Source organism: Lissotriton helveticus, chromosome 1_1 (genome assembly GCF_964261635.1).
Source record: "Lissotriton helveticus chromosome 1_1, aLisHel1.1, whole genome shotgun sequence".
Taxonomy (NCBI): domain Eukaryota; kingdom Metazoa; phylum Chordata; class Amphibia; order Caudata; family Salamandridae; genus Lissotriton; species Lissotriton helveticus.
The window spans coordinates 1,911,497,846-1,911,511,816 of NC_136057.1; the positions used below are offsets into that span (position 1 = coordinate 1,911,497,846).

The following is a 13,971-nucleotide window of genomic DNA, read 5'->3' on the forward strand; positions in this document are numbered from 1 at the left end:
TCCCCCGCTTTGCTTTTTATTTCATTTACAGTGTTTTGTTTACTTAACCTGTCTTATTGTGGACCATGTATCCCCCTTCGTAGTTATTTTTTTGTTCCCTTTTGCTTCTGTGCTTCTTACGTTTTTCGTTTATAATTGCTATCATTTCTTGACTTCCAGTTCTCTCTCATATTATTTATTTTCCTCAATTTTCTTTCTCTGATCCGTATTTTTCTTAAACCCATCCACCCTATTTGGCTCCCTTTCTTTTGATCATATTTTGGTATGTTACTTCTTTTTTTGTTCATACGGTGTTATTTGCTCTCTTTCTTTTGTTCATATTTTGGTTTGTTTGCTTCTTTCTTCTTTCAAACATTGCATGTCCAGCCGGTCCCTAGGTTCATATTCTGTTTCGTTTTTGTCCATTTTTTTTACTCTTATCATTTTAGTTTGTGGGAACCCTTCTCTATTCCTTTTGCTAATTTCATTTCATGTTCTTCCGATTTGATCTTTCTGTCTTCAGGCGGTCCCTTCACTCCCCCAACCTCATGAGTCAGGGTTGAGTGGTGTGAATACACTGGATGAGTGGTGTGCCCTTCTGAGTACAGGGTAAGCAGTCTACTTTTGTGAATGTTGGGAGAGCGAAATAGTGTGCATTTTTGAGTGCAGTGCAGCGAAGGGTGAGTGATGTCTGTGCGAGTGAAGGTTGAGCAGTGTGCATGTGTGAGTCCAGGGTGAGTGATGTGGATGGGTGAATGCGGGCATAGTTATATGTCAGGGAAGGGTGAATAACGGGTCAATGAGTGCAGGGTGAGTAATGTGCCTATGTGAGTGCAGGGAGAGTGATGTATTTGTGCAAGTGCAAAGAGACTTTTCTGGCTACTCCCAGAGATGTGTTCAGCAAGCCACCACTTTCTCAAATGTGCTTGAAAATGCACTATTTGCCCACTCTTTTTTTTTTTTAAACTAGGGAAAGACCCCCCCCCCCCCCCCAACCTCTTGTAGTTGGTTCGGTCTCGCTCTCCACAGTTCAGTATATACGCCCCCACTACTTTGAAAACTCACCAGCCACCACTGGGAGGGAGAATGTAAAACTGAGATTAATTTATGAAACCGGTTGTAATAATAACATCGAGGCGTAATGACATTCATATAGCGTTTACTAGCCCTGATGAGCCGTTCAGTTGATGCTGGCATTTCCCACCATCCTTGTTTTTTTGTTGCTATTGGTGAGCCTCGACGACGTAGTACCATTTGGTGAGCTAAAACAGAAGAATGGGGGAGTGGGGGGGGGGATCTGCGCAGGGTAGTGTATAGAGTATCTCCTAGTCAGATATCCCAATCAGTGTTAGTTCCTCAAGGTTACCATACAACGACCACCCAACATTGTAAAGTTGTAGACATAGATCCACAAATAGTACAATAATACACAGTTGGCAATCTGAGCAAAAAAACTAAAGATTAACTTCATATTTTCAATCATCTTAACACTTGTAGCCCAAGCCACAAACCATGCCAACACGTGTTTCGTCTGTGCGGCTGTAAGCCATAGACTTCATCAGGGCAACAGAAAACTTTTCCTAATAGTCGTGTTCATAAAACAATAGGTATAACCAGTATCCAAAACCACCTTAAAATCTAAGAGCATTACATGAATCAATTCCAGGGTGGAGGTTAGTCAGTAATAAAAGACTGTATACGTTAGAAGGTCACAATAGACCATATAAACTTTATCCGGCATTGCAAATAAAGAACAAGCATTTACAATGCAATGGTTTCGCCTTTGGAAAAGTTAGAGCTATTGGCATTGTAAATGACAAAATTTGTATTTATGTGTTGGTTTTGACAACAGATAAATAAATGGCATTGTCATTTACATTGCCATTAGCTTAATCTCTGTTTTATCGGAGAGCGCGACACACTCGCAGGCACCGCCGCCTCCGGAACACTGGGCTGCTTTATCAAGCCATCAAGGCACCGATGCAGCCTCACCATGGAGGGTGTCATACCCTCAGGCACTGCTGCAGTCTCGGCATCGGTGAGGGTTTCTCACCCTCAGGCACTGCTGCCCTCTCAGCATCGGTGAGGGAGTCACCGCCCCCCCCCCCTCTCCTCCCCAGGCATTGCTACACTCTCAGCATGGAGGGTGTCACTCCCTCAAGCACTGCTGCAGTCTTGGCATCAGTGAGGGTGTCACACCCCCACGCACAGCTGCATTGCTGCACTTTCGGCATGAAGGGTGTCACTCCCTCAAGGCAAGTCCTGCTGCACTCTCGGCATCGGTGAGGGTGTCCCACCTTCAGGCATTACATTTTTTTGTGGATCCTGTTAGGAACAAATTCTATTTTTATTTCCCATGTTTTACTAATTTAAGCCCTAGGTTGCCGTAACAATATTGAATTATACATTAAAGGTTACGACAAAAATACACAAAAGAGAGCTAGAGAGAAAGTTAATTTTCCCAAGAAAGCCTTGGAAGGTGTGTATGTGTGTGTGGAGGGGGGGGAGCATTTCCTACTTTACCAATTCTTTAAAACATCTGTGGCCCGTGGATGGCACCTGTGTGCTAGACAGAGGCCTTTACATATGTACATATAACATGGGCCTCGATATGGAACCACAAAGGAAGGCTAGGTTTCCTATCCGCTGCACGTCACGGTAGAAGTTTTTCGGTATTTGTAAGTAGCCATCTCATTAGTCTCAAGCCGACCAACATCTTAGACTAACTAGCCCCAAAATGGTTAAATAAAGACGTTTGTGTTTTTCAAAAGGAATTGCGCCCCGTACCCTTTGGGATGATAACGTAGTGTTTTACTTTAACTGACCTGCTGACAAATGCATTATTCTTGTGTTTTTTTACCTGCACATCAATTCTGGGGCCACAGCTCTCAAAAAGGATTGTACGAACTGCGTAACATGAGGGGAACAAACAGTTCGTTATACTTTGTCAATGTTTCACCCACTGCTGAGTTTGTTAGTCTCTTATAAATCGAAGGTAACTGATCATTTCTAATATTCTTGATAACTACGTCGAGTGGTATGTAACAATGAAATACAGGAACCGGGCTGCCATTTTCTTAGCTGCATTTTACATGCAGGAGAACTTAAAGGTACTATCTGCTAAACAAAAAACTGAAGATCACCGATGCATTAACTAGCGTTGCAATGTCTACTAAACTGACTTGTGACACAAGGGTTTCTGTGGAATACTCAAAATGTGCATAGCCGGCCACGCCCAAAAGGGCGCATCCGCCTCAGGGAATACAAAGGCTGTCATCTTGGGTGAGCCAGGTTTTCGCACAGCTTAAGACCAAATGACTTCCCCTCTCCAGACTGCGGGTTCTTATGGGTGTATAAAATGTGACAAAATCATCTTACCCATTGTTGCCTGACATCACATTTTAGAACATACTAGCACTGGAAACGGCTGACTACAGCTCAGCATGTTAATAATACCACCACAACAGCTATACGCTTATTTTTTCCATTTATGATTTTTTATCTATATCTAGAGGTGTTGGGATAATTATGTTGGGATCCTTTACTGGATCAAACTTAGTTGCACATCCTGAAGCAAGCGTCTCTGGATTGAGGGGCCCTGTCACGGAGTTATACAAACTTGATGCGCCCAGCAGGCGGCGATGCTGCGTTTTTTCCAACACCGGAGGCTGCAGGCACAGTAAAGCACTTAGGCAAGGTGCGCACTGCCATCCTGGATGCTGTTAACACCCTCTTCATCCTGTCATAATGTACCCCACGCACACGGTTAATCCTATGCTAAAAATTCATACCAAAAGCTTACGCTTTAAACATTGATATGGTGGAGTACTTGAAAGGAGCGAGTCCGTCCACCCTCCCAATTTTCTTTTGTGGGTTTGCGGGGCCAGGGGTTTTTTTCCGCTCCCCTGGGATGTGCAACATAAAGCTCCTTGAAGGAGCAGCCCGAAGGAGCAGCTCCATCACGCATGGGATTGCGGAGGCTTCAGGTGACCTGTCTTCCATCAGCTGATTCTATCGCCGCAGGCAGTGAGTGGTGTGTGTCGGTGTGGGCGTTAACCTTGTTTTGTGAGGGCGTCTGCTGCTGGAAAGAGCTGAGGCGCATATGACGCACCCCACGCCTCTCCGGCTGCACCAGGAGCTCGCCAAGACATAAACAGTCACATCGGAAAGCCTTCACTCAAATATGTGCTTTTATGAAATAAAAAGCTCCACACTTCATTTGAAGTTATGTGAAGTAATGATTAAGCATGCGTAGGCGAGACTCGACCAGCATTCGGGCACGGAGTCCGGGGTTATATGTGCGCAAGTTGTTCGATATACGAACGGGTACGGAGCAAAGAATCACACCCTAGAAGAGAGTTGGAGAAGCGCCATGAAGCGCAGCATGCCCCATGCGCCTTGGCGGGAACGGACAGCGGGAGAGGGAGGGGAGCACTCACCAGGACTTCTTCCAGCGGCGGTGGGCCTGAAACCTTACCCCCCCAAAAAAAATAGCACACACCCACCGCCGCGATGACGATCAGAAAAGGGTGGAGAGGGAAAAAATCGCGGGAACGCCCACGAATCTGGTCCGGCCATGACGGACAGATCTCTGTTCCAATGGCAAGCCTCCATTTATGGAGCTAGCCAATGGAACAGAGGGCCGATTCCCAAGCCACTCTACTGTTCTCATTAGGTTTTCACCTGCGTGAAAAGCCTGCGCAGTGCGCAGGCTTTCACTCCGGCGAAACCTAAAAATGGTTCCTCGTGTCCTCGAGAAGATAATACTAAGGACTGACATTTGGACTTTATTTGTTGCTTCTACTTTTGTGTTTTTTTGCTCAGGTTGCCAACTGTGTATTATAGTACCATTTGGTGTTCATCTATGACGTCGACAGGCTTCCTCCGGAAGCTCCCACCTTTGGTAGCCATTTTTGGATCTTTTTTTTTTCTTTACTATCCCATTTTTCATCTTTCCTCCTAGTTCTCTTCCTTGGCGAAGGAGTGTGGGTTCGCTAGAGAATCCAGAAAGTTCTTCAAGCTGCAAAACTACACCGACAGGTAAGAAACTATTCATTTTGCAGCGTGAATCTTTTTGGATTCACTGTGCTGTTCATAGACTTTGTAGCGGTTTGCTCGTTTTGTGGTGGCTGGGTGGAAGATGAACTTTGGTTTGTAAATAGATGCTGTAAGACCTTATGTCCTACTTGTGCCTCCTTGTTCATTTGAATGTCCACACAGTAATGTGTGGTAAATGTGTGTACAGAAGACCATGTTGCTGCCATGCAAATGTCCTGGATTGAAGTGTTAGCGAGAAAAGCAATAGTTGCTCCTTTCTTCCTTGTTGAATGCGCTCATGGCGCACCTTGTAAGGTCTATCCTGCTTGTGTGTGGCACAATTGTATGGCTTGTGCTATCCATCTTGAGGTTGTGCTCTTGGTTACTGGTCTCCCCAGAATTTGTTTTTCAAAGGATACAAATAACTGTTTTGTCTTTCTGTATTCTTTAGTCTTTTCCACGTAATACATGACTGCTCTTCTTGCGTCAAGTGTGTGCAAAGCTCTTTCTGCTTTGTCTTTAGGGTTTTGATAGAAACTTGGTATTTGTATACTTTGGTTTATGTGGAATTCTGACACCACCTTTGGCATGAATTGTGGATCTGTGCTCATGACAATTCTGTTGCTATGTACCTGGAGGTAAGGTTCCTGTAATGTTAGCGCCTGCAGTTCACTAACTCTATGCAAGGATGTTATTGCCACTAAAAATGCCGTCTTTATTGTAAGCATTTGTAGCGTTGCTTTGTGTACTGGTTCAAAAGGTGCTCTCATTTGTGCTAGAACTATGTTGAGAATCCAATCTGGTGCTGGTACCATTTTTGGCGGTGCAATCCTTTTAGCACCGTCTAGGAAACTTTTGATCACATGTAAGGTGAAGAAGCTTTCCCGTTTCCCCTCTTTTATATGCTACGATTGCAGCTAAATGTACTTTCAGTGATGAACGTAATTTACTTTGTAGCAAATGTGCGAGATATTTTAGAAATGTTCTTTCCTTAGTAATCTTTCTTGAGAGATGCCTTTGAAGATACCATTGGGTGTACCTCTTCCATTTTTCTGTATAACATTTGCTTGTTGTTGGTTTCCTAGCTTCTCTTAGAATGTGCACATCTCAAACTACCAGAAAGCACAATCGCTGTTCTAAGTCCTCAAGAGCCATGCCACTAGGCCTCGGCTCTCTGGTTCCAGATGAAGAACTTTCCCGTTCTGCATTGTTAGTAAATCCTTTCTTCATGGAAGTTTGTGCATTGTTCCATGTGAGATTTCCATTAGTACAGAGAATCATGTTTGTCTGGCCCATTGTAGAGCTATGAGACTCATTGTCATCTTGCTGGTTCTGCATTTGCTGATCACCTTGTTCAGCAATGGTATTGGGAGAAAAGCATATGCAAATTTCCCTGACCAGTCTATCCATTGCGTATTCCCTAGGGACTGCTTGCAGGGTTGCCTGGATGCGAAATGATGGCATTTTGCATTGTGGGGTATGCAAATAGGTCTATTTGTGGTGTTCCCCATTTTTTTGAAAATTCTTTGCACTTCTGTTTGGGTCAGTTCCCACTCGTGGGCTGCTGTTTGTCTGCTCAGTTTGTCCGCTTCTAGACGGTCCTTCCCTGGCAGGTGTATTGCTAAGATATCGATTTCCCTTGGAATTGCCCATCTCCAAATTTGTTATGCTAGTGTTGAAAGTGCAACAGAGTCCCTCCTTGTTGGTTTATATAAAACATTGTTGTAGTGTTGTCTGTTTGTACCAACACCCTTTACCCGTATAGCTGTTTCTGAAAGGCTTTTAAGGTCAAGAACACCATTTTCAGTTCCAAGATATTGATGTGTTTCACTGCACCATGTGGTGTCCACAATCCCCTTACTTTGAGATTGCCCATGTGTGCTCCCCATCCCACTAGGGACGCATCTGTTATGGTCATTGTTGGAGTTGGAGGTGTAAAAACTCTCCTGTGCCATGTTTGCTTTGTTCCACCATGCCATCTCCTGATGAACTCTGTTTGTGACAACCACTAGATCCTCCCAACTCCCCGTTGCTTGTGACCAGTGTGTTTGGAGCGATTCTTGAAATGGTCTCATGTGCAGACGAATATTGGGAACTAAATGAATGCATGATGCCATCATTCCAAGTAATTTCACCACTGTCCTCACTGTCAGATGATGCCCCTTCTGGTACAGATGAGTCTCCTTTAATAGGGCTGTTCTTCTTTTCTAGCTGGGGAATGCTTTTCCTAACAGTGTTTATCTCTGCGCCCAAGAACATCTTCTTGCGTTCCAATTCCATTGATTATTTTTCCCAGTGTATGGAGAAACCCAGCTTTACTTGTGCCTCTAACACTTGTTGTATATGCTGTTTTCATAGGCTGTATGAGTTTGCCCTTACTAACCAGTAGTCAAAATAGGGCTAAACATGAATTCCTTGCCTTCTGAGGTGTGCTGCTACAGCTGCCAAGCACTTTGTGAACATCCCTGGTGCTGATTTTATAACTTTGAATTGGTACGGTTTGTTGTCCACAACAAATCTTAATAGTCTTGTTCATTGGGATGTGTAGGTACACATTTAAGTCTAATGTTGCCTTGCAGTCTCCTGTTTACACCAGAGGTTGCGCCTCGTGTAGGGTAGTTTTTTGAATTTTTGTGTTTATGAATTTGTTTAGAAACCTTGGGTCTAATATTGGCCTTAATATTTTGTCCACCTTTGCAATTAAGAAGTATATTGAATATACTCCTTTGTTCTTCTCTTTGTGCGGTACGTGTTCTATCACATGTTTTTCCTTTCATTCTTGCACCTCTTTGATGAGGTGAGATAGTGGAATGTCTTTCTTTGGTGCTTTGTCTGGAGGTTGCTTTGTTAGCTCTATGCAGTAACCGTACTCTATTATGTTAAAAATCTACTTGCCTGTGGTTAATGGTAAAATTGTAGTCTGCCTTCCCCCACTGGGGTAGTATGTTTGAGGAACTGTAAATTTATGTGTGTGTACCCTCAGTGTCGCGGATTGTACGGTCTTGTGCTTGAAGTCACTTTGTTGAGGTTTGTTGTCCTCCCCTTTGTGGCTGTCCTCTGCCACGGAAACACCCACAAAAGGATGCTCTGGCTTGGTACTGCCAGCTTTGCTGTTGTCCCTGCTTTGTATCCGGTTTGGTAGGTTTGCTGAAAACCCTGATGCGAGGTAGTTGGTTGTTGCGTACCTCTACCTGCTGGTATCCTTGATGGTGTTCCTCTTCGTAGGCCCCTGAACTGTAGGGCCCCCATGGACCTACGAGTTTCATTGTCCTTTTTCAATTGGTTGAGTATCTCATCCACCACGCTCCCAAACAATTGCTCCCCATTGAATGGTGAGATGATGTTACTCTGAACTTCAGGTTTGAATCCGAAATTCGAAGCCATGATTTTTCCTTTCTGTGATTCCAATCATCATTTGGCTGCTGGATGTTTCGGCAGCATCTAAGGCACTTTTTAAAAATGTATTTGCGATATTCTTCCCTTCCTCTATCAGGTGCGTAGCTCTCTTTTGGAATTGTTCAGGGAGGAATTTTAACCGCTCTCCTACTTCTTCCCACTGTTAGCTATGCGCCATTGATTCGCTGCACTCCTTTCCACTTTCCTTCCTACCAGGTCCATCCTTTTGCTTTCTCTGTCTGGAGGTGGACCTACTGTAGCTGGAACATTAGCACTTTTCCTGGCCGTTGATGTAATAATAGAGTCAGCCGGCACCTCTACCCTGATGTATAAGGGGTCTTTAGAAGAGTGTTTGTACTTCTCTTCAGCTCTTTGAGTTATAGACTTACATGCAGCTGGCTCCTTGAATGCCTCTGTTCCCTGGTCTAGTACGCTTGGTAGCATTAGAAGAAATTGGTTTCTCCCAATGCTTGTGTAGTCATTAGTGTCTCTAGCAAAAAACAGGATTGTGGCGTTTCCTCCTCCAAAGGCACCCCCATATGTGCGTGCTACCTTTTTAACCACTTGATTATACATGCCAATGTCATCTGGAGGTGAAGGCCTGGAAGGATACGTCTCCACAGCCTATTCCTGTGATTCGGCATCGAGATCTTGCCATTGGAGGTTTTGATTCTCCGAGATCGCCGATTCAGCATATGTTTGTTCATCTTCGAAGTCGTCCGCGAAAAACGATTCTTGTTCTTGTTGTTCTTCCTCGACTGGCTCAGGGGTTGTCGGTGGAATTATGTCCTCGACGACTGTCTCCCCTACCGTATCCTTAGTTTTCGGTGGAATCTTGAATTGCTTCAAGCTTTTGTCGAAGTCTCTCCTACGTTGTAGTATATGTACCAATTCGGCTTCAAGCCTTTTTCTCTTCTTTTCTATCTCGGGCGCGCATGTTTTGGCATCGAGATCTTCCACCTTTCGTTTTTCACCAGTCGACGCCGAAGCGGTCATTGAGGTTTGTTTGTGTCTCTTTTTACGATGCCGAAGCATCCTTTTGTCGAGCGTCTTTCGAGGACCTTTTCCGTTTCTGAGTCCTTATCCAAGGATCCTACGGTGTGCTTTGGTTTGAATGCCGTCGCGGTCGTCGAAAATTTTGGTACTGGGGCTCCCCTTGTTAGTTTTGAGCCTATTTTTCGAGACTCTTCAGGTTTTTTCAGGGTCGACGACTCCCTTACCTCTTTCAAAGTCTTCTTTCCGACCTCCACGACCAAAATAGCTCTTTCCTAGTCGCTCTCTGGGGTCCAGGTCTCACAATGAAGGCGGTGGTCCTTGGCCCTGCATGTTGTGATTTGCACATCACTGTCTTTCCCTTACTCTCAAAGTCTTTGGGGGGAGGACAGAGCAGGCGGTGCAGTCGGCCCTCTGATGATCCAGCGGCAGGCACAGGTTACAGATTGGGTGCTGATCATTCTGTGCGTACTTGTGGTGACAGTTCTGGCAACATTTGAATGGTGTTTTGTCCATTACCACGTCCAGGGAGCCCCCTGCATGCGCATTCTCTGTTCATCTAAGATCTTGATTTTAGACTCCTCGTTCTCCAATCGTCCTCCAAGATCTTGTTTTTTCGACTCCACGTTGACCTCCGGTTGTCCTGGGAAGCCGAAAGAACTTACTGTGTTTCTTCTTTATTTTCTTTCGCTTCTTCTCTCCAATCTTGGGAGCTTCTCCGTAATGATCCAGACCCAACGGCGGAAAAAAAAAGAACCTGAAAATGGGTATCAAAAGTGGGAGCTTCCGGAGGAAGCCCATCAACGTCACAGAAGGACACCAAATGATACTACGCCGCCCACCAAACAAAACAAAAAAAGAGAAGACAGACTACAGTTCCAGAACCAACCACTAGATGGCGGAATAATGCCCAGCATAGTGAATCCAGAAAGATTCACGCTGCAAAACATTCAATTGTCTGACTAGCACACTGCATAGCTCTCTTTAACAAGTAACCATCTAATCTTTTCGGAGGTCTGGAATCTTTACGAATACCACAAATAACTGCATTGAAAAACATGTCAAACTTTCCCAGACAGAATTACCAATTAGACCAGAATTATTGTATTTATTTATTAAGCGCTGCACTCATCCCGAGGGATATTAAGGGGCTGGTAGCGAGTATCCTGGTTCGGCTGCGGGAGTGGGAATTAATACTTGGGGAACAACTGAGTGTTTAGTGTTTTTTGGAACAGTACGTAGTTGGAAGTGAGCGGAAGGTCCAAAGGTAGCTCGTTCCAACTTTTGGCTGCCAGATAAGAGAACGATCGCCCTCCGTTCTCGCTTTCCTGATGCGCTTAGTTCTTGCCAGAGCTAAGTGAAGTGCCCGAAGGCTCCTAGTGGGGACATAAAACTCAATTTTTTCCTGGAGTATAAAAGGGCCAGTTCGGTACAGCGCCTTATGTGCGTGACTGAGCAACTTGAATGTTGCTCTGTGCCGTATGGGTAGCCAGTGCAGTATCTTCACGCACGCAGAGGCCGAACTTAACCTGTCTTTGTTGCAGACAAGTTTGGCGGCGGCGTTCTGAAGCACCTGGAGTCGCGTGAACAGGAGCTCGTTCATGCCTACAAATAGTGCATTCCCATAATCCATTTAGCGGACTAGCAAGGCTTGTGTGACAGATCTTCTACAATCCAGAGGTATCCAGGGGAAAAGCCTGGCCAGGAGTTTCAAGGTAGCAAAGCCTTTTCCGCAGAGGGCTCGTACATGGTCCTTCATGGACAGAGTGTCATCAATGGTGATGCCCAGGTTTTTTGCGCAGTGTTTGGGAGTTGGAGCGGTGCAGAGTGTGTGTGGCCACCATGTGGCATCCCAAACTAATTTGGCACCCCCAAAGAGTAGGATCTCAGATTTCCCTGCGTTCAGTTTTGAGCAGTGCTCATGCATCCATCGAGCCATTTCCGTGAGGCAATTGTGTAGTTTTGATTTAGTGACCACAGGTTTTTTTGTCCAGGTTCACCATCAGCTGCGTGTCATCAGCATAGGAGCAGATACCAATGCCTCACTTCCTGCTGATTTTAGCCAGCGAGGAGACATAGACATTAAATAAAGTGGGGCTTAGGGATGCTCCCTGCGGGACGCCACAACTGATGTGGCTTGTTTTGGATTGATATTGGCCGAGGTGGACAGATTGTGTTCGGTTCCTTAGAAAAGAGCTGAGCCAGTTCAGTACTTTAGAATGGATTCCTTTTTCATAAAGGGTTTCTAGCAAACTGTTGTGTGAGACCGTGTCGAACGCCGCCGACAGGTCCAACAATATCAGCGCTATTGCCCGCCCCTGGTCAGTACAAGATGTAATGTTGTCTGATACAGCCAACAATGTTGCCTCTGTACTATTTTGTGTCCTAAATCCCTGTCTGTGATGGATCTAGAAGACTATTGGTTTTTAGGAAGTTGGATATTTGCCTGTTCACCAATCTTTCAAGGACTTTGGAGAGGTAGGGAAGTTGGGATGTAGGGCGGTAATTTTCGGGATTGAGAACATCGGTTCCGTTTTTTTTTTAGCAGAGGGATTACTGAGGCGTGTTTCCATTTGTCAGGGAAGGTGGCGGTTTTGAGGGAATAGTTAAAGAGCTGGGTGATGTATGGCAAAGAATGGAGACAAGCTGAGCAAAGATGAAGTGAGGGCAAGGGTCAAGTGGGGATCCAGATTTTACTTCACCCATGGCCTTTAGGACCTCATTTTCTGTAAGGGGGTGAAACTATCCATATTAGATGTGGCATCTGGGTGAGGAATCGAGAGGTCCCTATTCTTTGAATTGGCGTTGGTGGGAGTATTAAAAGGCTGGTTTACTAAGCTCGATGACAATTCTGTATACAGTTCTTTAGCGGAGTAGCAATTCTCATTGATTCGAAGGGCATAGTAGGATTTTTTTGCATTTTTTTTTGGCGTGATTGTAGGATTTAAGTTTAGATTTGTACCTTAGTTTGTCCGATTCGTTTTTTGAAGATCTCCACAGATGTTCAAGGTTTTGGCATTTCCTCTTGAGTTTCTTAAGTTGCGGGGTGTACCATTTTTCCATGTGGGGTCTTTGCAGTTGCTTGTGTTTCTGTATTGGGGCCAGTTTGTCCACTGTTGTACAGATCTCTGACTCAAGGTTGGCGGCGCCTATGCATGCTGGGAAATCTCCTAAGGTCTGTGCATTGGGGCATGTGAAGTGAGCAAGAAAAGATGATTCGGTAACAAGTCGCCAGGCTCAATTCACTATCTGATGAGTTTTGCAGAGCTTAATTGATTTAGCTGGTAAACCCAGAGTAAAGGCTATGAGCGAGTGGTCTGTCCAGGGTAAGGGCTTGATCTCATGGATGCAAGTGGCGTCGATATTAGTAAAAAATAAGGTCAAGCGTGTGGCCAGCTATGTGGGTGGGCCCCTCGGTCCACTGTTTGAGTTGAAGTATCTGCTTGTCGCTCTCTAGTTAAGAGACGACCGGGCTATCTTTTTTTCGTAGTGTATATTAAAATCCCTTATCAGCAGGTAGTATTTCAGGCAGACTGGGAGGAGTTGAGGGAGTAACCTGGTACTCCGGTCAACTTGGTGACCCGGGGGATTATAGATCACTGCTCCTGCCAGGATGACAAGGCCTTCGTTAAGTATTTGGAAGGGGAGTATTTCATGTTCATTCTGTGGTGCCACTTGCACTGATTGGCAGGTTAGATGATCTTTGAATACGATTGCTACCCCTCCACCCTTGCGGTCATGCCCGTCTTGCTTGATCATTTTGTAATTGGCTGGTAATGCATTGTCAATATCTGGGAGGGAGTTGTCATCCATCCAGGTTTCCGTGATGAGGACAAGTTCGGGTTTCCTTTCATTTAGGAGGTCCCATATATCAGAGGAGTGTTTGGGGAATGATCTAGCGTTGAGGTGAATACAGGATAGCTTGGGAAGATGGTTGGGAGCAGCCTGGCTGCTTGTTTGACTGAGCCCGATGCTGGACCATTTACAGAAGTGGCAGGAGATCGGACCAAACGTGAAGCCGGGGTGGGCTAAGGCGCATCGTGAGAGGTTGCTACCTGTGTTATGTGCAAGGATTAGCAGGGCCTCAAGGAAGTATTTAATGGTGGAGCTGGGCAGGTGCGGCGCGGGCAGGGGATCTGGCCCCTGGCCGCGGCTGGATTGCCTTTGGCGCGCCCGCTACGCGATCGCTGACACATTGGTCTAATGTAGCGGGAAGCGCGGGCCTGGCTCCGCCCTCCCGCCGAAGTGTGCAGCGATTGGTCTGCCTGCCTCCCGGTCGCCCTCCACTCAAACGGCACACTGCCGCGGTGGCCTGGGGAGTCGGCAGCCAAGTAAGAAATTCAGGAAGACGGGTAGGTTTTTAAAAAAGGAAACCCTAAATCATTTTCTCTTTTTTTTTTTTTAACGGATTGTTTAAAAACAGAGCCTGGACTGCTCTGAAGTTCCAAAGTGCTAAAAATGAATCTGACAATATGCAAATAACAAAAAATGCTGTGCCACAAATCCTAAGTCGATTTGGTGGCGATTATGTTTACCAAGAGACGTTTTTTTTGAGCAGCAGTCTTA

The 13,971-nt window shown here is 45.4% G+C and overlaps 1 protein-coding gene across 3 annotated transcripts in view; it reads right to left on the minus strand.

Annotated features, from left to right (window-relative positions):
- The window catches only part of SMG7 (SMG7 nonsense mediated mRNA decay factor), a 484,004-nt gene that overhangs the window by 316,408 nt on the left and 153,625 nt on the right, over window positions 1-13,971 (minus strand). The gene's annotated exons all lie outside the window — the stretch shown is intronic.